Below are 19010 nucleotides of genomic sequence, written 5' to 3'. Positions count from 1 at the left end.
GAGAGCGCCTCGCTCTGTGGTGTCGCTGACAGTAAAAAGACAAAATCCCTTCCCGAGGAGAGCTGGCACAAAGCGGGCTGCTCTTAAATCCAGTCCTTTATGGCCGTACTTAGTAATTACTGAACCATGACAAAGTACATTGTTCATTTCTGACCGCTTCTGAATGTCACCGTCTGAGAGAGCGGGATAGCAGATTGGAAACGCTATCAGATACACTTACTTGGCGCTCTCGGCGGGATTCCTGGGCGAAGAAAGGCGGAAGTCGCTAATAATTTTAAACCAGCAAATGTGGAATTGTAAGCCGTTCCCACTGCTATTTATAGTCCTCCGCTGACAGAGGGCTGGAGATTTGACACGAAGGGAAATATCTGAAAGCAGCTCGGTGTAATCGCCTCAAATTGAGACTTTTGCACCATTATTTCCAATCAGAATCCCTTGACACGGAGCCAGCCCTCCGCATTAACCCTCGCTCGCTAACCTCCCTCGCGCTCCCTCTCCATCCCCTCTCATTTCTCCACGGGATCAATTGTACAACAAATTCAATGAATTCTCTGCCAAACCCTATATTTCCTCAGAGAGGACTCTACCTACACTATCAGCCAAACATGGGAGTGAGATGGAGGGGATGAGCAGAAAAAAAAAAAAAAAAAAAAAAAAAAAAAAAATATATATATATATATATATAAAAACAAACAGCGAGCTTCTAAACGCTATTTAGTATTGAGCCATACACCGGGCTGGCAGAGACACTGGTTCCCAATGAGATGAAATGAAAGATGGTAACAGGAAATGAAAAGGCCGTGGGATAAGATCAGGAAATACAATAAGGGGCTGATGTGTAAACATGCCTCGATGGAAAAATTAGATAATCAAGTCTACAGGATGGCAGTGTATTGAACTCGGAGGTGGTCGTGATTTTGTCGTAGTCTGTTTTTATCAGGAGTGAGAATTTTGGAAGTCCAGGGTTCAATCCAGGGTTATTGTAATAATAATAATAATGACCAAAAATCAGATTAAGCTGTTCAGGGTTATTGTCATTAACTAAATAATAATAATAATAATAATAATAATAATAATAAAATTGTTCATTGAAATTTACCTGAAATAAAATGAAATAAAAATAAATACTAGATGGAAAAGTTGAAGCACAAAAAATACTGTAACTGTAAAATACTAAAAAATAAAAAAACAAACTAATCTAAAACAAACTGAAATAAACATATATTAAACCTACATAGTAATAATAAAATAAACTAATAAAAATGCTGACTAAAAATTAAATTAAAAATGCACTTTTAAAAAGAATCGCTAATACAAAATATTAAAAACAACTATAATAATAGACAAATAATACTAAATTAACACTGCTCCAATGTTATTTTAGTATCATTTAAGATGCTATTATTGTTTTTAATATTTGCATTTAAAAAAAAATCAATAATTAGAAATTAATTTGTTAATTTTAGTGAATTTGTTGTTTTGTTTTCTAATTTTTATTAGTTTTTGTTATTTTAAAATATGTCTATATAGTTTTTATTCATTTTTATTTTAGTTTTAGTTTTTTCAATACACCAAGTTAAACTAACTGAAAAAGAGAGCTGTTGGCTTGTTAACTAGCCAGTAACAAGCCAACAGCCAATATAACAAAATATATATATATATATATATTTCAGTCAACATTTTATATCAAGTAATGATTTTTCAATGGTTTTCATTTTACTATTTTTGTTAACTATAATAACGCTGCAATCAAATAATGATTTGAAAAAAAAAAAATCTTATTTCTGGTTCATTTGTCACAATTGGAAATAAAAGGTCAAGTTGACAACATTTCACTGTGCAATACAGCATTGCGCTTTGTAGTGCACATTATGCCAAATCATTTGGATATTCAGTGCACACACACAAAAATCATACATGCTGTGCTCAGTATACATGCTATGCAGTCTAATTCAGAACAGGCCTAATAAAAAATATATCAAAATCAGTTTTATACTTGAGATTATGCTTTGTATTGTGCAACAACAGTGGTCAGAAATCCTTAGCTTAATATGATGTGTGCTTTAAAAAGCATGAAAATGTGCTTGTTCAGATACTTCTCATGTTTAAAAAGTTCTAAAGTGAACTTCAGCAAGTAAATGATACATAATTCATAACATAAACATAAACAATATTTAAAAATAGCAGCTCTCATCCTACCCGAATATCTTTATTGATTTTATTCATGGATTCTTTTAAGGGAAACCTTGGAGTTTAATTAGTGTTGTTGGATAATGCATGATTTTACTCATTAGGGAGCGAATTCGATATTAATGTGTCCTTACGAGGAGGAGGCAGCAAATGTCAAGATGAAGAGACTCTTTTGAAATTGTGATCAGCGTTTTGGGGGTCAAACCCAAGGACCAAAATAAAGCGCAAACTAGTTCAAAGCGTTCTTTGCTTCTCCGCGTGGTACAAGTGGAAGACCAAAGACCCTATTTGTCTTTAAAACGCATTCTGAATGGCCAAACGGCACATCAAAAGCAAGAACTATTTGTCCAGAAATCCTCGCGTTGTTTGAAGTGGGTGTCTAAAGCTCCAATTCAGTGAAGAAGTGGCTAAATGAGTATAGCATATTAAGGTGACCGATTGTTGTTGACTGCAGCCGTTTTCGAAAGAAATGCATCGCTTGCAAATCACAAGCAAATTGGCAGCCATTACAGCGCTCTTGCAAACAGCCTTTTTCTCATTCCAAGAAAAGTAATTACAGTAATTGTGTGGGCAATGCGATGCGCTCGCTTATGACTACGGTGAGTTATCTTATCCCAATGAAACTCTGCCTAGGATTGTGTTAACAAGTATTTAAAGGAAAAGTTCACTCGAAAAACAATCATTCGAGATGTAGATGAATTTGTTTCTTCAGATTTGGAGAAATGTAGCATCACATGCTACACCAATGGATGCTCTGCAGTGGATGGGTGCCGTCAGAATAAGAGTCCAAACAGCTGATAAAAACATCACAGTAATACACAAGTAATCCACACCACTCCAGTCCATCAATTAACATCCTGAGAAGCCAAAAGCTGCATGTTTGTGAGAAACAAATCCATAATTAAGACCTTTTTAACAATGTCATTTAATAATGCTTCCTCCAGTGAAAAAGTCTATGTCTAAAACCCACCCACATGTCTGTTTAGAGCTGTTTTGGCTTGTACTATGTGTGCATATTTCTGTCCTGATTCAGACAAGACAACTTTTTTAATGGAAGAAGCAATATTATGAATAGAGGACCCTATTTTAGCTGGAATGCAATGCTTCAAAGTTAAAAACACCTTAATAATGTATTTGTTTCTCACAAACATGTAGGTTTTCACTTCATAATACATTAACTGATGGACTGGAGTTGTGTAGATTACTTGTGGATTATTGTGATGATTTTATCAGCAGTTTGGACGCTTATTCTGACGGCACCCATTCACTGCAGAGGATCCATTGGTGAGCAAGTGATTTAACGCTTTTTGGATTTCTCCAAATCTGATGAAAAAACAAACTCATCTACATCTTGGATGAGTACATTTTATGCCAATTTTCATTTTTTTCTTCAAGTAGTCCATCCACTATATCCACCATAAATTCTTTGTGTATCTGCATTCCTGGAACAGAACAAAACAAACATGATGCAAGAAGTTACAACCACAGTCCACAGTCCACAGTTCACAGTTATGCATGTTAATGCAAAGGGATTTTTATGGCCATTTTTTAATCCAGTTGATCATATTACCAGAATCGAATGACATATTCAGAGCAACATGAATGAGTGCAATTATTCGACTGAGTTTTTCTCCATGCATAAACAGCACATAAAAACAAAACAAACCCCTCTTTCTAAGTAGGCAGTCTTGTCCAGACGCAGCCGCATATTGGATGTGACTTCACGCTGAAATGCTGCAGTGGTGGCGTCTATGTGAAAAGCAAAAGCAAAGCTTCACATATCTTGACCTGTTTTTGAAACAAACCCCTTAACAGCAGTCCAAACTGCCTTCCAAATACCCAATCTCAGTGGTTTGCTGTCAGCCACTCAACCTTCTTAACTGCATCCATACAATATATCTGACTGTGGGAATCTCCTGAAGAAATCCTGATAAGAGAAACTAGCTTTCTAGAGTTCTCAAATAGACTCAAAATTGCAGGGCTTCCAGGTTAGTAATATCTATACTATATATCTACTTCATTTTTGAAGGTTACACTCTTTTTCTGACTGCATGCTGTGCTTTAGAGCGAATATACAAATATGACTGACGTTTTTTGTTGCATAAAGTGCATTTATTATTCTACCACATTAAGAAATATGTTGCAATACACTCAAGTCATTGTAAAAATGGCTCGGAGAAGTGAAGTGCACTTGCATTTATATTTTGTTAATGAATGCAATGAAATTCAATTACCCTTTTAGGGTAACTGTACCAGTGTTATATTATTCAATTATATAATTCTAATATTTTATTGTTTTTTTTGAATATATTTTATGTTCTAATTAATTTAAAGGTTGTCATTTTGTTGTGTTTTTGACATTTTTGTTATTTTTAGTTACTTTATTTTTTTTATTAATTTTGGCAGCTAGCTTATATATATATATATATATATATATATATATATATATATATATATATATATATATATATATATATATGTTTTAAATTTATATTATTTTTATGTTTATATTATTTACTAAAGTTACTTCCTTCTGGCTCTATAAACTCTCGTTTAATGTCGATTTCATCTCCACTCATTTCTCATCAGCCTACAAACATTACTACAGATAATGTATCACAGCAGAACTCTGAATCACATTTAAGTACAAGAAGTACATATTAAAGTGCAACTCTATGTATCTACACACTCTCCTTATCGTTTTTGCATCAGTAGGGTCATTTTTCTACTGGTCCTTAAAAATATGGACAATAAAGAGAAGAAATGGACTTTGTTAAAGTTTTACGGAAGCAAGTAAACACATCAAAAGTTTGGCAGAGATCTTACTCAACTATGGAAGGAAATTTCAAAATATGAAGCCCAGTGTATTGGACTGTAGGGTAAAATGAACTGGCTGGATACAGTCATGTCTTACAACACACAAACATGAGAGATCAATAAGGAACTTTTTCCTCTCTTTTCTGAGATACCATAAGACCTGCAATATTTATAGTGTGTAGCTTCAGAAAACAGACATGTCTGAGAGGATCCAAAAGCCTGTCTCAACAAATCTGTCATTCAGCAATGTGGTTCAGAGGACAGTGTTCAGCTTTTCTATTCTGGTGCTCCTGTATTTTTTCAAACAATTCGCTCCTATGAGCTCTTAGGCTTTAACATTCATGCTATTAATGGTGCACATTTTCTTGTCCATATGCTATGGACATAAATAATGGCACAGCTTGTTAAGGAGAGATGATATTAATTTTAAATGATCAGACAGGCAGACAAGGAAGTAATGAAAAACAGTCTGATAGAGTTACATTAAAGAAGAGATCTGAGTCATAGAACCAGAAAATCACAGAGGATGAACTCTTATGACTTGACGATCACCTAGCAACTGCTCAGTAACCACCTAGCAACAATTTAGAAAACCCCAGAAACCACCTAGCAATGCCCTAGGAACCATTTAGAATACCCTAGCAACCACTCAGAACACCCTAACAACCTAATAGAACATCCAAGTAACCACCTAGCAACCACTTTGAACACTGTAACTAACACCTACAATGCAATAGAAACTATATAGCAACCATCCAAAACACCTAGCAGCCACCTAGATCATCAAAAAAAAACAAACAAAAACAAAACAATTAAAAACAAAAAAACAACCACCTACAACATCTGAGTAACCACCCAGATCACCAAGCAACCACCTAGAACATCTAAGTATCTACCTAGTAACCACTTAGAACACCCAACAACCACATAAAAGATCTAGAAACCATCTAGTACCCACCCAAAACATGCAGCAACCACCTAGACATCTAAACATCTAAGTAACCACCTACAGCATCACTGCCCTAGAATCCACCTAAAATACTTCGTAACCACTTTGCTGCCACCCAGAATCATTTAGATCACCCTAGCAACCATCCAGAACACCTAGACACTACCTAGTACATCTAAGTAATAATCTAAGTAACCATCCAGCATCTAGCAACCAACCTAGAACATCTAAGTAACCACCTACAGCAGCACTGCCCTAGAAACCACCTAAAACATTGTTGTAACCACTTTGCTGCCTCCCAGAATCATTTAGATCACCCTAGCAACCATTCAGAACACTTAAACACTACCTAGTACATCTAAGTAACCATCTGAGTAACCACCCAGCATCTAGCAACCACTTAGAACATCTAAGTAACCACCTAGTAACCACCCAAAATGCCCAGCAACCACCTAAAACATCTAAGTAACCACCTAGTAACCAACCAGAACATCCAGCAACCACCTAGAACAGGGGTCACCAAACTTGTTCCTGGAGGGCCGGTGTCCTGCAGAGTTTACCTCCAACTTTCCTCAACACACCTGCCTGGAAGTTTCAAGTATACCTAGTAAGACCTTGATTAGCTGGTTCAGGTGTGTTTGATTAGGGTTGGAGCTAAACTCTGCAGGGACACTGGCCCTCCAGGACCGGGTCTGGTGACCCCTGACCTAGAACATCTAAGTAACCATCCAGTAACCACCCAGAACACCCAGCAACCACCTTGAACAACAACCACCTACACTGTAAAAACTATTTGTTGAGTCAACTTAAAATTATTTGTAACCTGGCTGCCTTAAAATTTTAAATTCAGTCAACTCAAAAAAAGTTTATTCAACTTGAAATGTTAAATTATACTAAGTGACAACTTAGATATTTGAGTTAATTCAACTTAAAAATTTAAGGCAGCTGGGTTACTTACCCATCTGTTACGTTTATCAAACACAAATATCTAAGTTGTTACTTAGTACAACTTAACATTTCAAGTTGACTAAACTTATTTTAGTTAACTGAACTTAAAATTTTAAGGCAGCAGGGTAACAAATTATTTTAAGCTGACTCAACAAATTGTGTTTTTTATTTTTTACAGTGTAGTAAACTCCAAACAACAACCCATCCAAAACTCCAAACAACCACATAGAACATCTAAGTAACCACCCAGAACATGCAGCAACCACCTAGACATCTAAATAACCACCTACAACAGCACTGGCCTAGAAACCACCTTAAACATTGTTGTTACCACTTTGCTGCCTCCCAGAATCATTTAGAGCACCATAGCAACCATCCAGAACACCTAGACACTACCTAGTACATCTAAGTAATCATCTAAGTAACCAACCAGAACATCCAGCAACCACCTAGAACATCTAAGTAACCACCTAGTAACCACCCAAAAATCCAAACAACCGCACAGAACATCTAAGTAACCACCTAGTAACCACTCAAAAATCCAAACAACTGCACAGAACATCTAAATAACCATCTAGTAACCACCCAGAACATGCAGCAACCACCTAGACATCTAAGTAACCACCTACAACAGCACTGGCCTAGAAACCACCTAAAATGTTGTTACCACTTTGCTACCACCCAGAATCATTTAGAGCACCCTAGCAACCATCCAGAACACCTAGACACAACCTAGAACATCTAAGTAACCATCTAGTAACCACCCAGTACACCCAACAACCACCTAAAATATTTAACTAACCACCCAGATCACCCAGCAATCACCTACAACACCTAAGTATCCACCTAGTAACCACCCAGAACACACAGCAATGACCTAGAACATCCAGGTAACCACCTAGTTACCATCAAGAACACCTAGCAACCACTTACAGTGGCACTGCCCTAGAAACCACCTAAAACATTGTTGTACCTGGCACCTCATTGCCACCCAGAATCATTTTGCTCACCCTAGCAACCACACTGAAAAAACAGACATCACCTAGAACATCGAAGTAACTATCTAGCAACCACCCAGAATCATTTACATAATCTTAGCAACAACCCAGAACACATAGATACCACCTAGAATATCTAAGTAACCACTTAGTAACCAACTAGAACACCTAGACACTACCTAGTAACCACCCAGAACACCTAGCACTGCCCTAGAAACTGTTAATACCTGTCATTAACGTGTAATGTAATTAATTTAAATAAAATAGTTAATCGATTGCCAGTCCTAGCGAAAATCTCGTTTATTTGATAGAGTCAATAACAAGAAGATGATTTCTGTAATCATGTAGCCGAGACCACAGCTGGATAAGATCTGGTCTCTGAGAGCGGCCCCTCAGTGAGGCTGATATATGGTGACAATGGACCCTGATGTTGTTGTTCAGTATCAGCTCTCACTCCTAATGGAAGAGGAAACTCTGTCCATTTGCGACTGAAATCAAGCCAGCCGCCGCAGAGATACCAAACACCCCCTTGGCATTTCCCAGGGCCTTGATAACATCGCATCTGAGATAAGACACAAAAGACGTTGACTAATCCTGGAGGAGAGAGGAGCACAGATAAAGGTTGTTTGGAGGTAAACAAGTGTGGAAAATGAGCAATGTGAGACTGAGTGGGCCGAGGCTGAGTTTATTAGGGGGGTCTCATTACGTGTGGTGTTTACCTTTTATCAACACACATAATAAGCAGCAAGTGTGTTAAAACCAATTCCCCGAACGCTCTCAGCGCCTACAGAACGTAATGTTCTTAAGATGCTCCTTCGACAGTTTATGTGACTGGAATGAAGCTCTTCTCCTTCAGCACTGCTGTAATAATGTTTAAACACTATTAGCTACATCCAAAACTAAACACTGCATTAAACGCCACCCTTTAATTCACGCCATTGCCACCTAATAACATTACCACGCTACATTTTGCTGTGCAACACCATTTTTAGCAACAGTGATGCTACCATCAAACTAGAGAATGTGAGCTGTGTTCGCTGCAAAAGTTGCCAGGGAGTTGCTATTGAGTTTTGCTTTTAGCATGCTAATATATGGCTGGAGACCAAATGCTGCAGGATGTTGTTTAGCATTAGTATTTGCAGTATACCACAGTATTATTTTGTATCATAATATATCAGATTTAGTCTGATAAATAAAAGCACTGAAATGTACCATAGTATTAGCATGGTTGTTTGGACATGTACAGTAAGAACACCATGGTATTCCTTTTGTTAACCATGTTATATATAAAATATTTAAGTTGACACTTGCAAAATAAATAAATAAATAAATAATAATAATAAAAATAAAAATTACTATGATACACTAGCATGTAAAGATATGTGTTTGAAAAAAAGGATCTTATACTCATCAAAAACTACATTAATTTGATTTTAAAAAAAAATCCACCCACAACCTTATAGTAACACCCTATCAACCATTTAGAACACCCTAATTGCCACCCAGAACACCTAGCAACCACATAGGACACCATAACTACCACTTAGAACACAACAGAAACTACATAGCAACCATTAAGAACACCTAACAACCACCCATAACACCTAGCAACCACACAGAACACCCTAGCTACCACTTAGAACACAACAGAAACCACATAGGAACCTAGCAAACACCCAGAATACCTAGCAACCACATAGGACACCATAACTACCACTTAGAACACAACAGAACTACATAGCAACCATTAAGAACACCTAACAACCACCCATAACACCTAGCAACAACATAGGACACCCAATCTACCACCCAGAGTACAATAGAAACCACATAGCAACCACTAAGAACACCTAGCAAACACCCAGAATACCTAGCAACCACATAGGACACCATAACTACCACTTAGAACACAACAGAACTACATAGCAATCATTAAGAACACCTGACAACCACCCATAACACCTAGCAACAACATAGGACACCCAATCTACCACCCAGAGTACAATAGAAACCACATAGCAACCACTAAGAACACCTAGCAAACACCCAGAATACCTAGCAACCAAGTAGGACACCCAATCTACCACCCAAAACATAATAGAAATCACATAGCAACCATTAAGAACACCTAACAACCACCCAGAACACCTAGCAACCACGCAGAACACCCTAACTACCACTTAGAACACAACAGAAACCACATAGGAACCACCTAGAACACCTAGCAACAATGTAGGACATCCAATCTACCACCCAGAATACAATAAAAGCACATAGCAACAATTAAGAACACCTAGCAACCATGTAGGACGCCCAATCTACCACCCAAAACATAACAGAAATCACACAGCAACCACTAAGAACACCTAGCAACCACCCAGAACACCTAGCAACAACATATAACACTCTAACTACCTCCCAAAACACAATAGGAACCACATAGAAACAATTAAGAACATCTAACTACCACTTAGAACACAACAGAAACCACATAGCAACCATAAAGAACACCTAACAACCACCCAGAACACCTAGCAACCACGTACAACACACTAGCTACCACTCAGAACACAACGGAAACCACATAGCAACAATTAAGAACACCTAGCAACCACCAAGAACACCTAGCAACCACCCAGAACACCTAACAACCACGTAGAACACCATAACTACCACTTAGAACACAACAGAAACCACATAGGAACCACCCAGAACACCTAGCAACCACACAGAACATTCAATTAACCACCTAGCAACCACCCAGAACATAAATACAGTAAAATCATGAATATTTTTAACATATAAATTTCTTTTAAAATAAATTTTGAATGTATACAACACTAACAAGTATCAAAGGATAACATGGTATTACCATGTTTTTTTTTTTTCTTTTTTTGGGGGTGGGAGTACAACAGATCTTTATCATCTGTTACCATGGTTGCACTATGGTACTGCTACAGTATTTTATTGTAAGATGCACAAACCTGTTTGTGTTCATGGACCTGGTGTTTGATATGAGCACATCAAGAGTTTGCACTCTAACCCTGTAATCCAGTGCATTCAGAGCCGACGATCACACGATTGTCTATCATTTGTTGCTCCTGCTCTACTAGACACAAACAAACTCAAATGGTGACTCAGTGTTTTCCTCTGCAGATTTCCTTCAGAGTGGTATCTGCAGAAAAGAAACGAGACGTGAAGAGATCAGGGTGGTGTGGATAAGTGTTCAAAGCTTTTATTATATTATGACAGATGCTTTATTGAGGCTTGATGATGGTCCTGCTCTAAGAAACAATAAAGTGAACATGATAGCAGTTGTTTCGAAATTTATTTGTAAACACCCAGAGGCTCCATTTACACTTGAAGCTGACAAAGAGATGGAGAATATCTTTGGAGAATAAATTTTGCCATGCAAACCATTAATTTTACCGCTTTGTTTACAAATAACAGAAATATGAGAACTTGTGAAGCAGGTATAGATTTTTTTTAGAGTTTATTTGCTTGCATTTCGACAATAGATCCTGTTTACTGAAAAATGATGTTACATTATGGAAAAGGTTGCATACACAAAACTCCTATTGACTTTCAAATGGACCTCATTTCTTTGGCTAAAGTTACAGTTTTCAGCAAACATGGTTTAGAGCGTTTGCACAGTTCAAGGGTCACATCCACAAGCAACGGGAAGCATCCTAAAATATCCAGCGCTAAGTGAACTGGCAAGACTTTAGATTGCTTAAAGGTCGTTTGAACAATAAACAAACCCAGACTGGCAAATGGATCCGCTTTAACATTACTGTGTTTCTTGAGGACCAAATCACCATATTAGCATATTAGAATGATTTCTGAAGCATCATGTGACAATAAAGACTGGAGTAATGATGCTGAAAATTCAGCTTTGATCACAGAAATAAACTGTATTTTACAATATATTACAATAAGGAACAGCTATTTTAAATGTAAATATTTGTTCACAATATTAATGTTTTTACTGTATTTTTAATCAAATAAATTCAGCCTTTGTAAACATAAAATATTTCTTTCAAAAATAGTAGTGTATTTAAATTTGCTAAAAATTACAAAAATAATTTTCTTTAATACAGAGTCCTTTAATATCATTATAGACTTTGAAATGGCTTGTAATAAATAAATAAATAGTACATTTTGAAAAAAAATACTATTTCAGTCTTTCTGCGTTTCATATTTATTTCAATGTGTTACTTTGTTTGGGTTTTTTTGTACTTATTCGTGTAGGTGTTTACAGAGTGCGGCATAAAATCTAAAGCAAAAACAATGACTGGATGCAAAATTAGTCCATGTCTAGCTTTACTGCAGCAATACTTAAATTCAGACATGCAACAACAAGGTCATGTTTTTTGCAAGGTTTTTAATGGCCTACTTTGTTTACCAGCAGAACTGCACACACATGCAAACTCATGCACATACCCTCATCTTTTGATTGGCGTATTTGATCTCCCCTTCTCGCTCGCTGATGAGTTTTCCTCTCTCATTTTAATTCTGCTCCCACTCGGTTCTGGAAGAGCCGCTGCTGAGTAATATCGTCGGAAGGAATCGTGATGATGGGGTGGTGCTAAAACAAATAAAGACAGAACAGAGGAAAACACAAAAATAGGTCTTTTGCCCACGTACTTCTTGATTGGCATCACTGTTTTGTCAGCGGGATGCTTTAATTGTTTGTCCTCATAATTACTGTGACAAAATGACAGTCTTTTAACTTTAAAGCACAATGAAGAACCACAGCATGAGCCTCAGACTGTCAATAAAAGTGGAGAAAAGTTGGGGAACTTTTAAGCGCAACCCTACAGGAAGGAAGAAATGTTTATATTTAATTTTTTTTCTCAGCAAGATGATGAAATGGACAGTAAATGGAGACTTCGCTTAAATACTCTGAGAAAAAAAGATACTAATAATATCACAAGGTCTCTTCTAGAGTCTTAGAAGAGATCTCAACATCATCTCAAACTGTGCTCAGATATGCCGAAGTCAGAGATTTCTCAATCAAATTCTTCCAAGATTGAATTATAAGCTGGTATCCACAATTTTTCTCATGTCAGTTTTATTTTGCCTGCATTAAATTCACTATAAATTGCATCAAATTGTCTGACTCTACTAAATATGTTCATATTATGAAAGTTTGTTTCTGCCATCGGAAAAAGCATAAAAATGTATTTGTGACCTTTTAACTCACAATTGAAATATTTTATTCCAAATATTTTGTTTTTACCTGTGAGATATCATTGAAGAATTGCAAGATATTAATAGGACTATGATATATAAACTTGCACTTCTGAGAAAAATTTGCAGATTTGAGATATAAAAATAAAAGATACAAACATGCAGAAAAGTCAGAATTGTGAGATAAAGTTGCAATTACCTTTTATTTTTTATTCCACGGAATAATAATAACTAGATATGTACATTTTCTGAAGAAAATTTGAGTGGTGCTTGCCGTGGCAAAACTCGCCACTAGGCACTAATAGAAACCCTAATTGCGTTAGCATCATGTTAACAACATGCTAATTTTGTTAGCATTATGCTAACAACATTTTAACACAAGTAACATTTTGTTAACATTAACACGATTAGCATGTTGGCACCGTGATGCTAACATGTTTTTAACAAGTTAACATGATGCTAGCAAGAGGCTAACATGATTACCACGTTGTTAGGATGAAGCTAACATTATTAACGTGTTGCTAACATGATGCTAGCATGTTTTTAACAAGATGGTTGTTAAAAACATGCTGGATGATTAGCATGTTGTTGACATGCAGTTAACATGATTAGCATGTTGTTACCATGATGCGAACAACACAGTAACATGATTAACATTTTGGCATGATGTTACCATAATTAGCATGTTGTTAGCATGATGCGTTTGAGTAACGTTTTTAGTAAGAAGGTAACATGAATACATGATGCTAGCAACATGCTAGCATGATTAACATGTTAATGCAAATTTGCATGATTAGCATGTTGCTAGCATGTTTTAAACAAGCTGTTAACATGGTTAGCATGATGCTTGCAACATTAACATGTTGTTAACATGAAGTTAACATGATTAACATGTTGTTAGCATGATGCGTTTGAGTAACGTTTTTAGTAAGAAGGTAACATGTTTTAACAAGATGCTAACAACATGATAACATGATTAGCATGTTGTTAACATGAAGTTAGCATGACTTGCATGATGTTAACATATTGCTAGCATGTTTTAAACAAGCTGTTAACATGCTTAGCATGATGCTTGCAACATATTAACATGATTAACATGTTAACATGAAGTTAGCATGATTAGCATGTTATCTTGATGCTAACATGTTTTTAACAAGATGCTTGCAACATGACTAGCATGTTGTTAGGATGAAGTTAACATTGTTAACATGTTGGTAACATGATGCTAGCATGTTTTTAACAAGATGGTAACATGATTAGTATGTTGTTGACATGCAATTAGTATGATTAAGATGAAATTAGCATTATTAGCATTATGTTAACATGTTGCTATGTTTTTACCAAGGTGTTATCATGATTAGCATGATGCTAGCAGCATGCTTACATGATTAACATGAAGTTAGCATGACTTGCATGATGTTAACATATTGCTAGCATGTTTTAAACAAGCTGTTAACATGATTAGCATGATGCTTGCAACACATTAACATGATTAACATGTTAACATGAATTTAGCATGATTAGCATGTTATCTTGATGCTAACATGTTTTTAACAAGATACTTGCAACATGACTAGCATGTTGTTAGGATGAAGTTAACATTGTTAACATGTTGCTAACATGATGCTAGCATGTTTTTAACAAGATGGTAACATGATTAGCATGTTGTTGATGCAATTAGCATGAAACTAACATTATTATAACATGAAATTAACATTATTAGTATTATATTAACATGTTGCTATCATGTTTTTACCAAGATGTTATCATGATTAGCATGATGCTAGCAACATGCTAACATGATTAACATGAAGTTAGCATGTTGCTAGCATGGTTTTAACAAGATGATAATATGTTTACCATTACGCTAATGTATCATTAACATGATGTTAGCATTCTATTAGCATGTCTTAACGCTTCAATAGACAATCTTAACATTTTAATATTGTTTTAGCAATTACCTATAATGTTTTAGCATTTAGCTAATCACTTTCAACATGTAACTATTCACTGCTAGCATAAGTGGCATGTTGGGAGTCTGAATTATAAGATACAACTTTGCAAATGTTAAAAAAAAAAACAAGCAATACTTGTGAAATAAAAATCGCAAATAGTGTTAAAAACATGCTATCATATTGTACAACATATCAGTGCAGTGTTTGTTGTAGCTGAATCCGTTTTTTCTTTTCCACAAATGCCCCAGGAATTATGGGTATTTTTCTTTCACTTTCCATTTTTGATCTCAATGATTTGTTTTGTCAGCGACTGTACCGCCTGCAGCGAAACTGGACCCATCAAAACACGAACACTTCAGACAGCTGGTTTCACTGGACTCGGCGCCAGAATGAAACATGGACCAAAGTGAGATAAAACCTCATGACGTTTCAGAATGATATTCCAGAATGTGAGACAATCACTGTCTGCCGCGGAATGAATCGCTCGCAATGAGCCGCAGGATACATCATCCCAAAAACAAACCATCTGAACATGATTCAAACTCACACTGCTGTTTTCACACTCCAGCCCATTCGGACCATGGAAACGTCAGGCTTCACACATCTTCAGAGGATTTCACAAAGCCTTGTTTATCTTCAGATGGGAGACAACAACTGCAACAACTATACAAAATGATACACTGCTATACTAAAACTATACAACTATATATTTTCTGAAGAAAAAGTGAATAGTGCTTGCCAAAACGTATGGTCAATAATGTTATTTTAAACTCAAACTATTAAAAATCGTTTTGTAAACTAAATTAATTTAACTATTAATTTAATATAAATTAGAAATATCATATGAAATACTTAAAATGTAAAAAGCCTAAACTTAGAAATGTCACATTTACATTTAAATGCAACTAATGAAGTACTAAAATCATTAGAACTGAAATTTTAAAAAAGAGTAAGTATACTACAAATACATTCACATATTACGTACTTAATAATAATACCCTGCAGTTGTACTTTTAGTATACTAAACTGGTATTTTTAAAGTCTGCTAAATTGGATCAGCTAATTTTATACTTTAATTGTGCGGACGTAGAGCTGAAGTCCAACTAAAGATATACTTAAGTATATTTGATTGTGCTAAAGCGGAACTATTGCAAGTATATCTCAGGTACACTTTAAATATCTTGCATTTAAAGACATGATTATTACTTAAAGATCATACAATCCTCATCAATAGTGGTAGTTAAAACATATTTTAGGCTTAATATTAAAAAATGTGCATTGTGCACAAGTAGTACTCCAAATAAATTTTAATTACAGTAAATATGTTAATAGACTTGAACTATACTTAGTATAAAATAAATGCATTTTAAAGCTATTACTTTTTTACTAAGGTATAAATACTGATATTAAAACCTAATAAAAAACTAGAAAAAATTATTAATAACTAGCAAAGTTATTAAACTCAAATTAAATTAAAAATTAAAACTAAAACCGTAAAGCAACAGCTAATTCAAAAATATTAATAAATACTCTAATTGCATATAAGTAATACTAAAATAACACTGGTTATAGATGGTTGCAAGAGTGTTGCTAGTTAAATGCCAAAGTATTCTGACTGATTTTAAGCATTTAAGTTTATAAAAAGCCCATTTTCTAAAAAGACAATAGGCGCATTTCCATTACTGATTTGCACAAAACGTTGGCGATATTTTATAAATGTTGATAAAAAATGACAACGTTTCCATTAACCAATATTATGTGTCTAAAATGTAATGTGTTCCTCTCGCGATACGCCAGGGCAACGGATTTTGGTGGAATTTGGACGGATTTTGGCTTTATTTAATCGAGAGGTGTATGCGTGTATCTTTACAGAAGCAGCGTGGAGAGCCGCTTCAGAAACTTGTGCGCCACTGATGGTATAAACATAACATCAGCTCCGGTGACTGTGTCAGAGCCATTACATGCAGTAGATGCATGCAGAACACATAGTCTAAGCATTAATATCAGGGAAAGCCCCTTATACTTGAGAGCGACTACGTATGAAGTGTTTCTTGGAGTTTATAGTACATCGAAGAATGATCATATGACTTTTTACATATGCCATGAGACCTGTAAATGTGAAAAAGCCATTTCCATTGCAGTTGTGCGAAATGTTCCACTTTCGAATTGCCTGAAAAACCACCTCATGCGAGCAAAAAAACGTTTTTGCGACATATGGAAGTTTTTGAGAAATTGACGTGTTTTCATTAGGCGTATTTTCAATTCGCAATTTTAAATTTGCACATCTTGAAGGGTAATGGAAAGGCAGCTTATGATTATTTGGCTTCATCAGAACTTTATTCATTTTAAGGCAAAAATCAAAAGTCAGCTTAAAAACGATTAGCATATGCACCGCTTCTCAAAAGACACGTCTTTCAAAGGAGAAGTTCACTTCCAGAACAAAAATTTACAGATAATGTACTCACCCCCTTGTCATTCAAGATGTTCATGCCTTTCTTTCTTCAGTTCTAAAGAAAATTTGTTTTTTGAGGAAAACATTTCAGGACTTTTCTCCATATAATGGACTTCTATGGTGCCCCGAGTTTGAACTTCCAAAATGCAGTTTAAATGCAGCTTCAAACGATCCCAATTGCGGTTGTAAACAATCCCAGCTGAGAAAGAAGGTCTTTTCTAGCGAAACAATCGGTTAGCTTCATTAAAAAAAATACAATTTAAATACTTTTTAACCTCAAATGCTCATCTTGTCTTGCTCTGCCTGAACTCTGTGTATTCTGGTTCAAGAAAGGAAAAACTCCCACCGTATTTTCTCCCTCAACTTCAAAAATCACTTCAAAATCGTCCTACATCGCTGCAGAAGTTCCGACCCAGTGTTTGCAAAGTGAACATGCAAAGAAGATCAAACACCTTTAACAAAAAAGGTAAAACAGCAATATAGGGCGATTTTGAAGTTGAGGGAGAACATGAGATGGGAGTTTTTCGACATACCCTAACTGTATTGAACCGGAAAATAGAGAGTTCAGGCAGAGCAAGACAAAACAAGCATTTGAGATTAAAAAGTATATAAATTGTATCTTTTTTTAATGAAAATAACTAAACGTTTTGTTAGATAAGTCCCTTCTTCCTCGGCTGGGATCGTTTACAACCGCATTTGGGATAGTTTGAAGCCGCATTTAACTGCAGGGGGTGAGTACATTACCTGTAATTTTTTGTTCTGGAAGTGAACTAACAGAGCGGATTGAGATGCAAATTGAATATCATATTTTTTTGCCTTGTGACTTATCAAGACTAAAGACTTAAAGGGATAGTTCACTATCATTAAGTACTTACCTTCATGTCGTTCCAATACCATACAACCTTTATTCATCTTTAGAACATAAATTAAGATATTTTTAATCAAATCTGAGAGCTTTCTGATCTTGCATAGACAGCAGTGTAGACAGGAACGACATGAGGATAAGTAATGAAAGAATTTTCATTTTTTTGGGGTAAACTATCTCTTTAAGACACCCTAAAACCACTTAGAACATCTTAGAAACCACTTGGAAAATGTTAAAAACCACCAGAAAACCATTTAGAATATCTTAGGAACTATTCAGAACACCCGAGAAACCATCCCAGAATACCCTAGCAACCACTTAGAACATTCTAGCAACCGCCTAATCACTCTATTAACTACTTCAGAAATTACCCAGACATAATGAAATTACAGCACCTGCTTTCTACAATTTAAACACTGGTTTATTTCTTCAGAATTTTTGAATTTTCTAAATGAGACTAATTACTTGTTTTCTCTCTGCCACCAGCTGTTACCTACAACATCTAATTATGGAGGGATTTAACAAATTTAAATGCACTAAAATATCAGAAGAAATATAAAAGAGCAAGTGTTCTTTTGAAACGTGGCATACTGGAGCTGAAATGAAAATCCTGTCTTCGCTTGCTCACCCTCATGTCATTTCA

At 35.6% G+C, this 19010-nt stretch overlaps 1 long non-coding RNA gene across 1 annotated transcript; it reads right to left on the bottom strand.

Annotated features, from left to right (window-relative positions):
* Positions 1 to 3524: 3524 nt before the first annotated feature.
* Positions 3525 to 12491, bottom strand: LOC127169399 (uncharacterized). Its single transcript, XR_007828239.1, has 4 exons — positions 12346 to 12491; positions 10887 to 11077; positions 3857 to 3939; positions 3525 to 3632 (listed from the first exon to the last, which is right to left on the bottom strand). It is a non-coding gene; the product is annotated as an uncharacterized LOC127169399 (long non-coding RNA).
* Between the last annotated feature and the right edge of the window lie 6519 nt (positions 12492 to 19010).

Source organism: Labeo rohita, chromosome 1 (genome assembly GCF_022985175.1).
Source record: "Labeo rohita strain BAU-BD-2019 chromosome 1, IGBB_LRoh.1.0, whole genome shotgun sequence".
Classification (NCBI taxonomy): Eukaryota; Metazoa; Chordata; class Actinopteri; order Cypriniformes; family Cyprinidae; genus Labeo; species Labeo rohita.
This window is presented reverse-complemented; position numbering and strand designations above follow the sequence as displayed.